The sequence below is a fragment of the Cupressus sempervirens genome, chromosome 6, assembly GCF_028749045.1.
Source record: "Cupressus sempervirens isolate cs-2001-9-10 chromosome 6, ASM2874904v1, whole genome shotgun sequence".
Classification (NCBI taxonomy): Eukaryota; Viridiplantae; Streptophyta; class Pinopsida; order Cupressales; family Cupressaceae; genus Cupressus; species Cupressus sempervirens.
In genome coordinates, this window is record NC_143123.1 from 129,734,600 (window position 1) to 129,751,474 (window position 16,875).

The following is a 16,875-nucleotide window of genomic DNA, read 5'->3' on the forward strand; positions in this document are numbered from 1 at the left end:
TTTGAATTAATGTTGGTTTTTAATCTAAAATCTCTAACTATAATTCTATATCTAAAACCAAATTTAGCACTTTAAAACTTAATTCAATTTATTAACTCTTGTCCTAATTGAAACCTAAGCATGTAAACCTAATCAAACAGTACAAACCAAATTGAACCCTAATCCTAAAACTAATTAAACATTGACATCAAGGTCTCAAAATGATACATCATAAAAAAATTATAAAGAGACTTGAACGAATCAGGCATCTAATTAAGTAACCCTCCCTAACCATCAAGAGGTGGAGGTGTCCACATCAATGCTAGTACGAGCCCAGACTAGACCCTTAGATGGGTAGCCTAAATGTTTATTACCTTTTTAGAATGGAAGGCCACATAACAAAATATTGCCTTATTCTATAAAAAGAAATACCCACCCCCTAGTGATATATATAGTAAGATCTTTTTCCTAATTTTACTATCAATTTTTTTGGTTAGAAGACGATGATAGTTCAAAATGATTTAGAAGATAGGTATAAAATGAGAACCATCATTCCTAGAATGAAAATGCATTATTCCAAGTGATAAACCCATTTCTATCATAAATCAACTCCTCCATCCAAAAAATTAGTAATGAGAAATCCCTACATCAAGTAATCAATGGAGGGCTCATAAAATTGATCAAGTGATCAACAGGGGGCTCATAAAATCCCTAGGTCAAGTAATCAATTGATCCCCAAGGGGAGATAAGAATCTCATTAAAAATTAGAGACAAGACACTCCTAAATGCCTATCATACAAAATAATTATTGCCAAGGTCTTAGCCTCTAGACTAGAAGATATCCTACCCAAGATCATTAACCCTACACAAAAGTGTTTTGTTAAGGATATTTATGCATATTGGAGAACTTGATAACCTATTGGAAGACTTTGGATTGAGAAACATTTCTAGGATAGATTGTAGGCATGCTCAAGTAATTGATTATGAAAATGTCTACAAAAGGGTGGAATGGAGTTTCACTATGATGATGTTGCAAGCCCTCCATCCAATTTTAAATGTCAAATGGTGTCCTCTCTTATGATTGGTGTCAAGGTTTTAGTAAAGAAATTAATAGGGTTAGATCATAATTTTTAGGACTCTCTAGATCAATTATGAAAGGGTGTCCTCTTGCATCCTCTTTATTTTTTATTGTTGAACATTGACTCATTACATTATCTCCTTAGAGATAACCAGTTGTCTCTAAAAGTTAGAGGATCTACTCTCCAAATAATTAATAAGTATCTAATGTACATAGTTTTTTGATAATATATTTGTATTCTTTTTAAGCTAGAAGAGTGCAACACGAGTCATTTAATGATCAAATTGGACCTCTTTTCTTTGTATCTGGTAGTAAGATTTATGTCTCTACATCTATCTTATTGGGGCTAAATATTGAGTCGCCTACCTTGTGTAGTAAACATGGTATTGGATGGAGATTTCATAATTAAGTGGTTAGGTACCTAGGGATTCCATCTATAGTAAACCCTAACATATAAATGAAATGTGTCTTTATATCAACAAGAAAATCTTTGGAAAACTCAACAACTGGAACTCTAATTATCTCACTTTGGTTGGTAGAATTCAAGTATGTTAAAAGATTCTCTCCTTGAATATTGGGTGTAAGTTTTTCTTCTTCCTACTCATTTTATTTAAATCAATTTGGTCTTCCATATAAATCTATGAGGACCATTTCGTGGATAGCCAAGGGATTACTTTGGCAATAAAATGGATAGCCAAAGCTTCATAAGGTAATGAATTATGGATTATGATTAGAATTAGGATTATTATACATGGTTAGGGATAGGGTTCACATGTAAATTAGTTCATTACCTGACATGATCTACACTTATAGTTTGCAAGAAGGTTTTCAACTTGGTGCCATACTCTATTTTTGAGATCTTCTGAAATTACTTTTGTAAGAGATGTTTATCTCAATACCTGTATATGTACATAATATGATGGTGCTTCCCCATACATATATACTCAATATACTTTACACATTATATGCAACTTCTTATATTTTCACCTTTACATCTTTTCCCCCTTTCTAATGTAAATTCCAAAGGTGAATTTTACATGGTTATTCCAAAATGTGACAAGAAGTCAGAACATACCTTTAGAATTAGTGTCATTGTCTTGTCCCAGTTTGCTTGTAACATCTTGTTTGTGTGCAATATAGTCTAAACTTCTGCTGATAATTCTATCATATGATCAACAATGGAGAAATTGTTAGCATGTGCTCTATGACATGAGTGTTTTCGACACCTTTGTAGAGAATATTTTTTATTAGCCAACTACTTTTTGTAGAACTTCATATGACCAGGTTTACAACAATAATGCATGAGTTAAGTTTTAGATTTTTATTCTTTGAAGAATCATGAAGTTTTTCATATCCTTTCTATATAGTAGAATTGTCCCCTCATCCCTAGGTGACTTAGCTAATGGGGATGCCTATTTCAAGTGTTGAGATTTGTACTTGAGCATTTTTGACACCTTTCCAAGAACAATTTTTGATCAGCCAACTGCTTTTTGTAGAATTTCATATGACCTACTTTACAACAATAAATTCATGTGATAGATTTTATTCTTTGAAGAATTGTGAAGTTTGTTCTATCCTTTCTATATATAGCATAATTGTCTCTACCTTTGTCCTTGGTATTTAATGTTTTTTCATGTTGGATGTGTCATTGTTGATAGAAAACTACTTATGTTAAAAAGTGGATAATAGTTAGGATTCAAACTACAATCATAAATATTTTTTAATCAATTCATAATTCTATCTCTAATCTTTCATTAGATAATTGTAACCTTAACTCTCATCTTAGGACCATAATAAATATCCGACACAAGTAAATATAATTGTAACTAAAACCATAATCCTAGGTAAGTTCCCTAACATTAAAGGATCATAATCATTATAATAATCTTAAGCTTAGCCATCATGAAAACTGTTAACATAACAAAATTGTAAACCATAACCTTGTCATAATCTTAACTTTGTTTCATCCTAAGACATGAACATTTATAATCCATAATGAGTTCATACTTAAAAATTTAGTATTTAATGTTTAATTTGACTTAAGTGTTTAACTTTATTTATAATTTAATTGATATAATTTTAATAGAGATATGCGCATTTATATACATCTAGTTGATAAATTTTAGATTTAAATTTTATTAAATAGTAATTTTGTCATACATGTATTATGTTGTGATGTATTTTTGATGTGTTTTATGTTTTATGTTGTTTAAATATATATGCAAATTATATTTGATGGACCCACTACCACCCCCTCCCCCTCCCATACCCCCACCTCTGCCACCTCCATCTCCACCTCCACCTCCACCTCCACCTCCACCCCCACCCACACCTCCACCACCCACTGCAAATGAGCTCCGTGAGACCATGAGGCATAACCTCAATGACCTCATGAGTGATATAGAGGCTATCTGACGTGAGAGGCACCCCCCACTCACCTACTACATCTTGCAGATAGCATGCAAGGCGTGGTTGACTCCATTCATCATTTTGATTTAGACATCGATTCATTTAGATCATGGAGGGAAAGCATGCATGCCTTCTACTCTGATGGCTTATCATATAGAGAGGTTTATAACCTACATATAGGTAAAGCAAATTTTCAACATTATTTTGTAAACCCTAAGATGGGTGAACCAATTAGTGAGAAGAAGCCTCGCATTTCCATTAGGTGGTGTACACATCCACGCATAGAAGCACATTTTTGGGAGTGGTGGTGGATTTTGACCATCCATCACACACTAATCATGAGGTGCCCATGTACTTTCTTAGGAATTTATGGGCTAAGTTTGAGTTGGGTTTGAAACCCAACTATTTTGATATGAAAACATTTTAGGGGTTTGGTAGAGGGATGCCTCAAGATAGGCCTGGGGAAAAGCTGAGTGACAAAATGAGAAACCGCAAGCGAGATGAGCCCCTTGTACCTCTTCGTGTGCGTGTTGTGCCTGCTCCTCAACATCATCATGTGATTTCATTGACTTTTACCCATTTGAGTGCCCTTTCAAGAAATTTAGTAAAGTAGTGGATGCAGGCGGTACATGCTCCTCCACTTGGACATGTTTGTACTAGCTATGGAGGCATATGCACAAGCCCCCAGAGCAATCCTGGTGTAGCACATGATGGCCATTATGCTGAGGGTGCAGATTTTGATGATGATGTATACGCTACCCATGGTGATGGTAGTGACGAGATAGACGTGTCATCATTTGTTGACCTCATGTAGCAGGGAGAGCCTGGAGAGAGTCAAGAGTAGCAGGTAAAATTTTAATTTCAATATAAATATAAAGTGCACATAATTATTTACTTTCTACATATATGTGTAATTGTATTAACTATATTCATTTGTACTTTTCAAATAACAGAGGATGGATGACACTATTCCTCCTAGGAGGCAGTATAGTCTTTTTTCGAGACCTACAGATGTTGGCGTCCCTTATACGGTATGCACTTTGAATTACACTGTAAAAATGTACATTCAAATTTTAATTTAATAACATGTGCTCATATGTTCTTTTTATTTGATTTTGTAGGGATTGTCTGCATCTACACATACTGATGTTAGTACAAGTCCTACTCTAGTTACCACTGAGGCATAGCCTCAAATACATGCGGTATGAACTTTTGACTGAAGAAAAATAATTTATATTATTTTTATGTATGTACATTATTATTAACTTATAATCCGAACAATTTTGACTCACCTGTATATATATTTTATGTGTTTTGATTTTACGAACAAGAGCATGGATATCATACTCATCCATACAGGCCTCGGTATAGTCTATTTTCGAATCCATCTTATGATTATCGTGCTAGCATACCTGTAGACACATCTGTGACATTGGCTACCACTCAGGTATGATATATATACATTATATATACATGTTTAATTTATAGTGTATAAAAAATGTAGTGTACAAATTATGTACTTTGTAATTATATTCATGTATATTTAATTTTGACTAAACGTTTATGTATCCATAATTTTAGGAGTATGTCACCACGAGTGTTGCTGAGAGCACATGACTTAGCGAGATGGAGGTACCTACATCATCATTTGAGGTTAGTATTGTGATTTATGTACATAATGTATAGTTCATTATGCTCTAAAATCAAATTAAAAAAATTTATGTATTGTAAATTACAAGACCTCACCACTGCTACATTTGGTAGTTTTGACAATGCGCCTCCTCCCATTATTAAGGGACACCCATCTCATGTGGTATAATTTATTTTATTATGTAGTGAATATTTAATTTATTTGCAAGCTAGATTTTGAAACCCATTTCAATTAAGAAAGTACATGATGAGATGTGCCTCCTGTTACATAGGGTGATACATCTACATCACAGGGTGTTTGACATGATGAGACAACTCATATTACACATGATGATCCATCTGAGTCCTCTTTGCATGGAGCAAAGAAGAAATTTGATCAGATAGATTAGGTCTTGTTGGAACCTATAGATTGTGTTTTTATGATGTATATATATATATTATTTATGATGTATGTACACTTTGTGTTAGGATAGTTAAAACTGTATGTTAGACCATGTACTATTTTTTTACAGTTTCTTATCATGCTTTTGTATATAGTACATATATTACTATGTTTCACTATGTTTTAAGTATATTCAAACCATTTTCTTTATTCTGAAATATTTTATTCATGAACATATGACACATTTTGTAAGTATATATGCAAGATGAACAATAATTTTAACTATCTATACAACATTATTGGATAAATATCACATCAAATTTATGCATTGAGATAATTCATACAAATAAAATTGACCTACTCGATTAAAAAATGTATTGATAACGTACCTAACAATGTATCATAAGTAATCTTAATGTGTTGTTTGGTAATGTAAGACTCATTATCACCTAATAAGACCTATTATGTGGTAGTAAACATATGAATACCTATCATAACATATAACAGACATAATGACTTATTAGGACTCCCATGTCCCCTTAAGACACACATGTATGGATAACGTACCTAACAATGTACATCATGTAAGTGATATTAATGTCTTGTTTGGTAATGAAAGATATAATCAATACAATGAATACACTGAGTAATGATCTTTAAATTATCATGTGCAAGTCACTTGTTTTTAATATTACAATCAATAGTAATTTGAAACTTCAAACAAACATTAATTTAAACATGCTTGAATGTAAAAGTAATAGAACAAAATAGGAGGTCATTACTTAAATTGACAATTAATTTATAATAATTTATCAAGTGCATATACCTTTAACTTTCAAATAGAAGTAAACTCTCATTTTTGAATTAGTTTGTACAACATATTTCACAATATATGTAAGACAATGTCAGTGATATATTTATAGTTCACTGAACTCATTTGAAACATAAAATTGGTTGAACGCATCTCTTCAAATGAGGTCCTGTAAAATAAAAATGTAAAACAAAAACACACATGTTAATAAACACATAAATTAATATTCAAGGTATCTGAACTATGTAAATATATATGTGTAATTTGTATGTACTTACTATGTGCAATTGCACAAGATGTTGATGTTCGATCCACTTTAACACTTAAATTTGCATAAATTGTAATTGAGACCTGAATAATAGGTATATAAGTTCTCTAAATTGGTATTGAAAACAAAAACATACATGTAATTAAATTCTATAAGTACATATATATAAAAATAATAGAATAATGAAAAAACTTACATGTGTTTGATTTAAATGTAGTCATCCCACTGTACCATCTACATCCTCTCTCTTTTGCAATGCATCTATGATTGTCTCATGCTCGTCCATTGAAATTGTCCATAATACCTTATTGGCGGGTCTCTCTTTGTACCTTTCTAATTTGATATTTGTTGCCACAACCAAATGAGAATAGTGTAAAATCTTCTTTTCAGTTTGGTAGTCTTCAAATGCTGGCAAACCATTTCTTCTTGTTAGGTATCTACATAGCCAGGTGCCAGCTACAACAACAGACCCGATTGCATACTGAAAACCATCATCGTCTACTTGATGACATGTCATTTTTTTCTTAGGTTCCACACATATAGCTAGCCAATACTCAGTCTGTTCATCATTATCACTAGGTGCAATAATAGCATAAACATGTCCTACAAGATAAGATAAAGTATAGAAACACTTTAATCACTCGTGTACATATGAAAATTATATAATTTGAAGCATGAGATCACAAAAAAATCTAATTAAATTGTGCATACCAGGTTCTATGAGGTCTAAAATATGATCATAGTCTTCTGATGCAAAAGTAACATTCTGGCCTTCATTTACTATATCATCTTCAAAATGCATGTTAGTAGGTGCTAATGATCTTTGTTGCCAATCTTCAACCCATTCTGTATTCTCACATTCTTCCCATTCACCTGCAAGACAAAAATGACAAAAACAAGCAAGCTCCCTAATCCATATAGTCCAAGTGTTAGAATCTGAACTCCTAAATGAATGCCATTTAGCTGAACCACTAATTGTATCACAATCATATCTTGAAGGGATGTTATTTTCTTCAACTAGGTAGAAGAAATGTTTGATTGTAGAGTTTTGACTTGATCCTGTGTATAAATATTTGTTACACCATTCGACAATCTCATGTGCATTTTTGAATTTAGCTCTTTCCTCAAATTTTAATTGCTCTTTACTAAGTGCTCTCTTCACACATGCACCAATACCATCATGTTCTGCTTTACCATGTCCAGCCTCAAAAAAACTCCACACATGTTGGATGCTAGTTTTCTTATGTGTCCTACTCAACCAATAGAACATTCTAGCATTCTTGAATTGTCCTATACAATTATCTGACCATATCCAATGTTGTGTCATTTGAATTTGTCTCTCTTTTAAATTATCATAAAAGACCTTGAAACAATATTGGACAAACTCAGATGAATGGAGTTTATTATCACTTAAATAAAAATGGTACTCTAAATATTTTTTGACCTCCTCTGTACTATCAGCCGCATGCCTATAAACTATATGAACATAAATTGTTACTTGCACTGAATTGTAATATTGTGGTTGTACCTCTTCTTGCGGTGCAAGCATGTAGTTCTCTGCAAAGTCAACAACTGAAAGTATAGTACCAATTGGAAATGTATTCTTACATATGCGAAATTGTCCATCAAGCCATCTAGAATATTGAGAGTGTTTAACATATTTTGGTATGATCACACTCTTAAACTCATCCATAAATGCATGACAACTAACTTTATCTGTAACTAGATCACACCTTCTTCCAAACTTCCCATCCTTCAATGGATATTCCATAGTTTTGAATCTTTTTACCTCAACTAATTGTTGTCCAAAAGTAGTCAAAGCATTTTCATGCAAACATTCATCTAACAAAGAAAGATTGCCGCACATATCACATGTACTAGAAAGACATGCATTGAAAAGAAAGTATAGATCATTAGGTGGCTTACAAAAAAAACCTGATATGAAATCTTTTATAGTTTGAGGTGGTATTTTTATATCACATTCTTGTAACATTTCTTTAGTATGCATGGTACCACGTATAGATTGAAATACATCATAATGGTAATGAAATTGAATATGAGTTTTACAACAACATGTGATTCTTTCCATGTTAATCCTTACATACCATGGTTTACACTTTTCAAAAGATCTTTGACTAATGGTAATATTTAATACCTTACCATCTACAAATTTTTTAAACAATTCAGTTTGAGTCATGTCCAAAAGGTGTTTAGGATGTGGATCACGTATTTTCGACCCAATTCTCAATTTAAGAACATCTCTTGAATTAGGTGATACTCTTGTATTATCATGCCAAAAAATTTCAATCAAACTTTTGATTTCACTAGTAAGTTTCATATCACATCTCGGGAGTCTACCACTAGAAGTCCATAAAATATTTGTTGGATCACATTCAAAGTTAACCCTTCTCTTTACAGCTCTTTCTAAACTCTTATGATTCACATTAAGATATCCACTTATGTTGGTAATCAATCTTTTGTCAGATGTTGATTTGTTAACTAAAGTTGTTGTTATTGCTCGTCGTGCTGCATTCTTATCTTTAGACCGACTTCTCTTTTCGATAACATCAAAGGTACTAGCAACAGTGGATACAACTTGTTTTAAAGACTCATTTTTATTCTTGGGTTTTGCATACATTCCCAACCTTCTCATTACTTTTCGCATTTTAGACATTTTAATTAGTTGCAACATTAGCTGACATTGAAACCCAAATTTCTTATTATAAAAAAAATGCCTATACAATCTATTAGCATGTGTCCTAATTTCTCTCCATGAAACCAATCCCTCAAGATTATCTAACACATCATTAGGAATATGAAAATTATGTTCAGACACTTTACTATCATCCTGACATGTTTGTTCAGTAGTTGGTGTTTCTATGTCTACATTCATGCAATTTTTATTTTCAGACACTTTACTATTTTCACTGTTATTTGGGATTTGAATATCATTTTCAAATTTTCTTGGCATTTCTTTTGGGGCAGGCATTTCAATTGGAATGTTTTGTGCATGATCGTTTGATAATTGCTTCTCATGAAGAAAATCTAAATCGTAACCTGCTTCTAAAAAATCACCAATTTCATCACGAGAGAAAATTCGAGGGTTTGGAGACACACCTGTATTGAATGCATAATTAGAATGTGCACCTGAATTTTCTTGTATTGGGTTCTCTTCTTTGACTTCTTCATCCATCATGGTATCTTCAATGTCTTTCTCCTTTGAAACATTGTTCAAGTCTCTAATTCTCTGTCTTCTCTCTCGTTGACGTTGTGCTTCATTCTCTTTATTTGCTGCAATCTCCTCATCTGTCAGAACTCTTGCTTTTTTCTTTCTTCGTTGTTTTGATCCCATGTTTGCACCAGTTTTGAATTTGAATCAGTAGCTTGCAAATTGTATAAGAGGACAAGAAAATAGAATAAGCATGACAAAATTTGGTGTTGTAAGTCAAAATTGTTGTTCAATCATTTCAATCATTGAAATTGGATCGGTGGGGCAACTTTTGGGACCCAACGGGTACATCAGAAATGGGTACCCAATTTCTTAAAAATTAGGCACCCAATTTTTTAAAACTCGGGTACCCATTTACAAATCGGGTACCCAATTTTTAAAAAATTGGGTGCCCGATTTTAAAAAAGTCGGTATAACGGTTTAAAGAATTCGGGCACCCAATTTATGAATTACAAATCGAGTGCCCGATTCGTGAGACATGAGCAGAAATTTGGCATGGCTCTCAACTTTTGCATGGGGTTTTGCCTTGGGGAAAGGCATGACATAGGCTTGGTCCCACCAAGCCATGCCTTTGTACTCCTTTTTTTTCTAAGGCATTTAATCGACAATTTCTGATATTGTCATAATTTTTTTATAGTCCTTCGTATTGAATTTTTTGACGAGACAAAAACTCATTATAGGTCTTGCTGTTCTGATTTCAAAAATGTAAATTTTATAGTGTTATTAGTTTATTTTCTATTTTTCCATTATTTATTAATCAAAACTATCTCCTAAACGTTAAAAAGTGACGTTCACTAAAACTTTAATAACTTTTTTATTTTATAATTTTTCTTAAATTAATTTATATGTCATCAATCTACATACAATTCTTTTGATGTTAAAAAAAAAAATTGAAAAAAGTGAGATTTTGATCAAATTATGAGGTCTGTACACGAGAGGTTTTAAAATTTACCTTTATAGCCAATTAATAATTAATAATAATAAAATTATTCAATAAAAGATTAAGAAAAAATATTGTCATCAATCTCAGGTGTATTAGGTAACTCCCTTTAAAAGGATTTGCAAAAATTCATTTATTTGTGTCAAATTATGGTGTCCGTACACGAGCATGGTATGGTCCTGAAATAGGCATTTTGAAAAAGTGGTTTTTAAAAATCCATACCAAAACAATAATCTATCATATGGGTGCACAAATAAATTATATATTCAAAAACTAGATTCTGAACACTAAAAATTTTATTTCTAGAGTTTTTTAATATTCAATCTCTAAATACCTCAAATTTTGACATCAATTGACAAAAAATTTCAAAAACAGGAAAAACACTTCCACTTTTTAGCCAAAAGTGAGACCCAACTTCTTGCACTGACCCTACTACTAAGTTCCTCTTTCCTTGTTCTATCAACCAAACCAATCACTATCACACCTTGTAGACTAGGTCACGAACCTTGGATCCAAATATCAAATCTTTGATAACACAATAAAACTTTGGTAATGAAGTTTCCTTCACTTCCACTCTACTCTACTCAACTTTGCATTTCACTCTCTCTACTACTTGCAATCACTTCTCATTGATACAGTTACATGCTATATGATAAAGTAAAATTTCCTTCCTTTATATCAAGTCCATAAAAAATTTCTTGAGTCAGTTGTTAGACCTTCTTAATTAATCATTATAGGACCACATTAAGAACACGTTACACTTAGTGATAGCATTAATATTTTGATTTGCAACTTGAATATATTATCGTACATGTAGTATTATGATGAATGAACTTACACACATCATCACCAACATGTCTTCTTCACATCCTCAACCTCGATTCTCTGAATAACAATTCTATTAAGAGATATAAAAATCTTACCAGAACATGCCTCTATAAATCTATCTCAAAACATACATCACCAAAACTTACATAACTTCTTCCAGACTTAATATTTCTTCATCTGACATTAACTGCATATACTAGATACTCAGAATTATCTCCCATAACCTCAGATAGTGAGAAAACTCAACTAGTTGTCTATACCAACTTGATCTTCCTATTGTTCTTCTGTCAAATACCACATAAAATTGCTATATTGACATCAATGACAAACTCAATCATGAATATAACATATCATCATAGTAACATATCTATAATACTCCTCCATAGGAATATCATTGGCATTCATGTTTCCAACATAAAGAAGAAGTGATAATCAAGGACATATATCACTTGTATGAAAGAGAGAATTGCGATTAAGACAATCATTCCTTACAGGAAAAAAATGTCATATAATATAGAAATTCTATTGTACTAAGAAAATTTTATCCTTAGACAACAAAGAGAGTACACAAGTAACCTTTCCCCCCAAGTGTAAGTGAAAGATCCTTCATAAGATATAAAATTCAAACAATATAAGATGTAACATATATGCCGAAAAAGATATCATCAATGAAGTGATAAGGAAAGGATATGACTATAGAAGATTATTAAATGACAATTGACAAACATATGAATCCAAGGCATGAGAATAATTTGTTAAGTACAGATGCTCATGTATTTCATGAAACAAATTATGACATGTCAAGAACAAGTTTATATCATAAAATAATGAAAATATATAGAGAAATATACACCTTAAGTATAAAATATATAGGTTATAGGCAAGAGCCTACAACACAATGGTAAATTGTGAGCTTCTTATCAAAGTGGTCTTGGGTTCAAATCTACTTGTGATCATGCTTAATAAATAATAATAATGACTAATTACAACACATAATAATCAACCTTGGCTTCGGCCTCTTACCAATCAAAAATTTAAAATATATATATATATATATGTATGTATGTATGTATGTATGTATGTATGTATGTATGTATGTATATGTATATATATATATATATATATATATATAGATATATATATATATATACATGTATATACATATATATATACATATACATGTATATATATATATATACATGTATGTATATATATATACATGTATGTATATATACATATATATATGTATATACATATACATATATACATATATATGTATATACATATACATATATATACATATATATGTGTGTGTATATACATATATATATACATATATATATATATATATGTATATATATATATACATATATATATATATGTATATATATATATACATATATATATATGTATATATATATATACATATATATATATATATGTATATATATATATACATATATGTATATATATGTATATATATATATACATATATATATATATGTATATATATATATACATATATATACATATATGTATATATATATATACATATATGTATATATATATATACATATATATATATATATATATATATATATATATATATATGTATATATATATATATATATATATAGGTTACTAAGGGAAATGAAAAAGAATATCCAATATATGCCCTAAATGAGAGATCTTCTATAACAAAGATTCACTTGCAGGCATAATATTCCAATTAGGTTGTTAATCCTTTTGTACCACAATACAAATGCATGCAAGAAAGACCATCAAACTATAAGATATCACAAGCTCAAAAGGGACATTGGATTAAATAAGAGAAGAAGAGGAGAATGACACATTATGCCTCCCTAAGTGATGTCATTTTATAGTGGACATGTGATTTCAAGAAAACATAATATTCAAGTACTCAAGATGTCAACCCTCATGTAACACAATAAATGAATGAATAAAGGATGTCATCATATTAAAAAAACAAGGAAATACAAGGAGAAAATGGATCCAACTATATAAATAGAAGAGTGAAATAGCCTTTCCCCCAAGTGAGGACACAAGGTAAAGGACTATTATGTTTATCACAATGTAGGATAATGGGACAAAAAAGGATACACTAAAAATGTCACATAGCTAGGAGAAACATAATAGGAATGTAGATTAATTAAGTAGAATGATCATGAAAATGATACCATGGATCATTGCGATTCATTTGGAATATACCATCCAAATCTAATAAAACATACAAATGGGAGAATTTTTCTATGAGGAGAACCGTACTTGATACACATACTCATTAAATAAAGGTTTTTGATTTTTGAATTCAAGGATATTTGTTTTGGTGTAGAATGTTGGTGTGAAATATAAGATTGATAAACCATCATGAATACTTAATTGGCTGCCGATATGGCATAGAATAGGGTTAATGTGATTATGATCCTTATCTACTATGGTTGGATTTTAGAAAATAAAATCATCATAGTCACCTTGTTCAACAAATCTTAATTTTATTTGAGATGTATCATGAAAGGGACAAGTAAATTCATCAAAGATGTCAACCTCCATTTATAAGGTACTCTTAGGAGAAGGATAGAAAAAATTCATCAAAGCATCATACATAGAAGGAATATTAATGAACTACATAGAAATTGATTTATCATTAGGACCAATAATCATGTTATCATCCATTATATAAAAATAGATTCACAAAGAAGGGACTAGTTTTTATGCTTGTCTAAGGTCTCGTCCCAAATAGGAAAATCATCCAAGGGTGGAAGAAGGCATACATAGATGCATATGGATCAACACTAGAACTCTCCTTAATGAACATCTTAATGAAATTCATAAGAGATCTTCAATCAAATTATGCACCTTTTACTTCATTTCTCTATCATAAAAATCTAGAAATAGAGCACAACTCAAAGTAAAAATATATTCTTTCTACAAATCTATAGTAACATGATTCTATCCTAAAATGACAGGAAGATGCAACCCTTCTATCATAAATATTTTATTATTTTTGAACACATTCCAAACTTGAATTTGAATCATATGAGGTCTAATGTAAATAGTTCTAAACTGAAAATCCAAAAATAGATGTATATTCTAAAATATTTCCACACATGATTGAATTGGTTACACAACTTGCTAACAAAGACTACAACTTTATCTTTCACAAGGATGATACCCTGAACTATGAAAATCTTTATTGAAAACAAAACAAAACTAGAGAAAAGAAATGGTTGTCGACAAATAGAGAAAACTAACAAGACTACATTTTTAACTATTCTCTGGTGTCTTCCTTTTTGAAAACTCCAGCCCATTATATATTATTCATGGAAAGTTTAAAAAATGACTCTTCTTGTTTCAGTTATATAACTGTTCATATTACATTGGTTACAATGACAAGTGGGTATCATTTATATTTTATAATAACTTTCTACATTTTGATATGCCACCCTCATGTTTTTGTTAGACTTCCTGCCGCAAAACTTTTGCATTTTAATAATATTACATGTTGTCTCCTATCTCCACTAGAATTCTTTCTTAAGAAACTTTTTCATTAATAATATTGTATGATGTCTTTCTATCACCACTAGACTTCCCATCGCAATAAAATTCTACACTAATAGTACTATATGTTGTCTTCCTATCACTACTAGACTTGTTGTCACTGATATGCTCCTACACCATACTCCCAAATCTAAAAAAATTCCATGTCCCATGGAAATATGCTTTACTAAAACCTACAAAAATATGGAACTCTACCTATTCCTCTTCACTTTCTTTGATGTCTCTACTAAACGATTTTTTCAAACTGAGATTCTTATCATTGAAATTTGTAATGGTTGCCTCCAAAAAAAATTCCACTCTTCCAGGCTGCATCTCTCACACAAATAAATTCTCTACCTCACATGGGAATTCTTTCCATGCCTCTCTCCACAAGACTTTTGGCAAACAACTTGGACCTCCATCTCAAGCCCTCTTGGTAGACATCCATGTCCATCTCTTATAGTGAGTGAGCAAACACCTACAACTAATAAAAACTCCACTAACAAAAATTAAATCATAAAACTCTTCCACTTCCCAAATCTTTTACTGAACTTTGATACCAAAATTGATGTAGAGGGATTAGCACTGGAACTCTCCTTAAGGAATTAAACACTCAAGGGATTCAATAGTGGATTTTCTCTACATCATAACAAAATTTATAATCAACTCATTATCCTAATATGTCATTATCTGTCATCATATTGACAAGAAAAGGCAATTGAACATTCTTGACATACAAAATGGAGTCTTTATAAAATAGGGATCTAACAACTTAAAAATCCGCACAATAACCATTTCACAAAACTCATATGCTCCACTCATAGTCCATGAAAAATCCAAATTATAAATCTTGATTCACCAAATTGCTACTTTATTGCTGTAAAATTTTTTTTTTTTTCCCAAATCTATAATGATTTAAATTAATAACCAATTCATCATCTTTTAAATTAAATTTGTGTTTGGACCATATAATTGATTAATATGTAGAACCAATAACTGATTCATATTATGAACTATGAATTGATTTTCCTTTAATATTGATTCATAGAATTGATCAAACTACTCCATCAAAATAGAATCAGCAATATGAAATGGATTTGCTTCACAAACCCTTATAAAATTGAGATAGCTAACACAAATGATACTGAACTCTATATGATAGAAATATTGAAATGCATTCTAAAATATACTAAGAATGAAATAACAAAACAAAAATCTAAAGTCTATTACAGATGCTAAAATAACCAAAACTATCACCATGACTATCAACAGTTAGAGTGTGAGATGAATTTTACATTTTCTCTTTTCCCTTTGAGCTAGATTTTTTTTGAACTTCTCCTGCCCTTTTATAATTGCATTTTGTGCAGTTATAATGACTCTTGAGATTCCCTTTCAGTTACAAAGGATTTTTCATTACATTTGGCACATTCATCAGGCATAGTTCTCTCTTAAATATATAGATATTTTCAACATGAAATAAGTTTCTACATTTTAATAATATTGTATGATTTCTTCCTATCACCACTAGACTTCTTATCACAATAAACTTTTGCATTAATAGTTTTGTAGCTATCTTCCTATTGCCACTAGACTTCATGTCATTGACATGCTCTTGCACCATACATTAGGAGTGGAAAAATCATGACTCATAAAGGCTTCACGAAGGAGAAAGTGGTCAATATCCATATCCAAGGGTTCATCCCAAATACTAACACTTTCATGAATCAACAAAGATTTATCATT